Raw genomic sequence first — 2,700 nt, 5'->3', positions numbered from 1 at the left:
GATGTGGGGTGCTGCCTGATGCGGGGTGCAGCCTAACCTGGGGTGCTGCCTGACATGGGGTGCAGCCTGACCTGGGGGGGTGCCTGATGCAGGGTGCAGCCTGATACGGGGTACAGCCTGATCTGGTGGGGTGCCTGATGTGGGGTGCAGCCTGACGTGGGATGCAGCCTAACCCGGGATGCTGTCTGACATGGGGTGCAGCCTCACGCAGGGTGCATCCACACGCGGGATGCTGCCCGATGCCTCTTCTCCAGGAGGTGCGGATGCTGAGTGGGCTTGCGGCTACCCAGCACTGGAGGGGTGGCTGTTGTCACAAAAACTTGGGACACTTCAGACATAACCTTGTTTTCATTTTGGTGGATTCCCCAAATTTTAAGAGTTACTTAGGGTGTTCCCAGAAGAGGAGTATGTTAGGACTGTGCTCTGAAGCTCCTGAATGAAAATGTGATCGAGATGTTTGGCTGGGAGGAAGTGAGCAGACATGGCAGTTTTGCACACGTGTAGCGGGGAAACCGTCACAGAAGTAAGTCTTTGTCTTCGACTCGCCATGTCTGCAGGGACATCTCAACGAGCACCTTGGGACGGTTGTGGTTAGCACGGTGTGGCTTCTCCAAGGTCAGAGGTCCTGAGGGCACAAACGTACTCCTAAATTATACACTGTTTTGTTGCATCAATTTGAGATTCGGTCTGTGTTCTGTCAGTGGTCCAAGATGGAGTGAAGGCGAGTGTCCCGCCTGTGGGGTGCATGTGGGGCTTTTGTCCTGCCCGTGGGGCACCCTTTGCCCACTTCTGGTGGTCTGGCCACTTCCGTTTAGGAAGGGAGGCATCGACGTTGCCTTCATCATCCTCACGTGAGTCTTTGAGGACAAGAGGCCCTTCTGCTTCACCTTCGATTCACGTCCTATAAAGTGGAGTTCACGGGGCCTGTGATCACTGTAACACAAAAACTGTGTAAGAATCTCAATAAAAATTATTCCAGGGCTGAATGGATCCTATTTGGACACCTGTCATTTTTATTGTTTTTGGAAGGAATTCTGAAAAAAAAAAAAAAACTAAACTAAAATGTGATCCTGATGCAAACCCTTATGTTGGAAATACTTCAATATATTTTTGGACTGGAACTGGAAAGGAAAACTGGAACATTCATCTTTTTGTCGATTTTGAGAGATTTTTCTTTATGGCCTTAGTTTTCCCTTTGTCTGTGAAGGCTTCTGGGTGTAACGTGCTTGCTTCCCAAGGGGCAGACCCCGTTGTTTTACTTGTTTTGCGGGATACAAGTCAAGGGCTCCCGCGGTGGCTGCGGCTGGCGGGGGCAGCTCCGGGCGCTGGGGTCGCTGTGGCCGTCTCCGCAGGCGCCTTGGGTGCTGCCCGTGCGTGGGCAAAGGCCGCCGTGTTAAATCCAGAGGAAACCGAGCCCCTGTCCCACGAGCAGAGCCACGGGGCCTGCCGACCTTCCTGCCTGTTACTGTAAACTCTTCCCTGAACAGTTCAGGAAGCAGGCGTTCCCTTTTTTCAGAACAAACTCAGACTGAAGTGTAATCTGGTGTATAAATGAATAAAACTTTTCTGCAGATGTGAGTCCCTGTTCACCTGCTTTGAACCAGCCCATGGGCATTTGGAAGGCAACTTCGTGATGCACGGCAGAGGGGTGGCGGTGTGGACGTGGGCGCCATGGACGTGGTGGGCGGCGTGGACGTGGGTGGTGTGGACGTGGCGGGCGGCGTGGACGTGGGTGGTGTGGACGTGGTGGGTGGCGTGGACGCGGGTGGGCGGCCTGGACCTGTGCTGACTTTGAGAGCTAAGCTGAGGGTACGTTAGTGATGGAGGAGGAGGAAAAGAGGATTTAGTGCAAACTGCTGAAGTTGGAGGGTGCGGCTCTCTGCAGACTTCTCCGCTTTTCGCACAGCCTGGAACATAGGACCCCACCCCTAGCCTGCAGTGAACACCTTGCTCCATGTAGCGCGTTTCTTACAGGAGCTGAGAGGACATTTCCAAGGTTGTGCCGCTATGGTCTATGGTTTATGACAAGGGTTCCATCGATGGCTTTTTAGTACCGTATGTAAAACCTAAAATTCCCCTTTTAACCACATCAGATTCATAATTTAGTGCTGGTAATCGTGCCAACAGCGTGTGCCCCCCACACCAGCACCATCACCTAAACATTTCTACCACCAAGGAGAAGCCCTGTACAATCTAAGCCGAAACTCCCCAGTCTCTCCCCACCCCAGCCCCTGGTAACCTGTATTCTGTGGTTGGTTTGTTCTATTTATTTCACATCAGTGAGATCACAATATTTGTGCCTGTGTATCTGGCTTATTTTGTGCAACATGACGTCTTCAAGGCCTCATCAGTGTTGTCTCTGAATTCTTAGGGCTGAATAATACTGCGCTGTACATGTATGTGCGTTTTGTTTGTGCATTCACTGGTTGATGGGCACTTGTGTGCTTCCATCTCCTGGAAATTGTGAATAATGTTGCTATGAATATCAGTGTGAAAATATCTGTTTGAGTCCCCTGCTTTCAGTTCTTTTGGGTATTTCTAGAAATGGGATTGCCAAGTCATATGGTAATTCTATATTTAACTTTCTAAGGAACTGTTAAACTGTCCTCCACAGCAGCTGCACCGTTTTACTTCACTCCAAGAATGAACAAGTGTTCCTAATTCTCTTTATCCTCTCCAACATTTGTAATTGTCTGTGTT

The sequence above is a fragment of the Tamandua tetradactyla genome, chromosome 18 (assembly GCF_023851605.1).
Source record: "Tamandua tetradactyla isolate mTamTet1 chromosome 18, mTamTet1.pri, whole genome shotgun sequence".
In the NCBI taxonomy this organism is placed as follows: Eukaryota; Metazoa; Chordata; class Mammalia; order Pilosa; family Myrmecophagidae; genus Tamandua; species Tamandua tetradactyla.
This window is presented reverse-complemented; position numbering follows the sequence as displayed.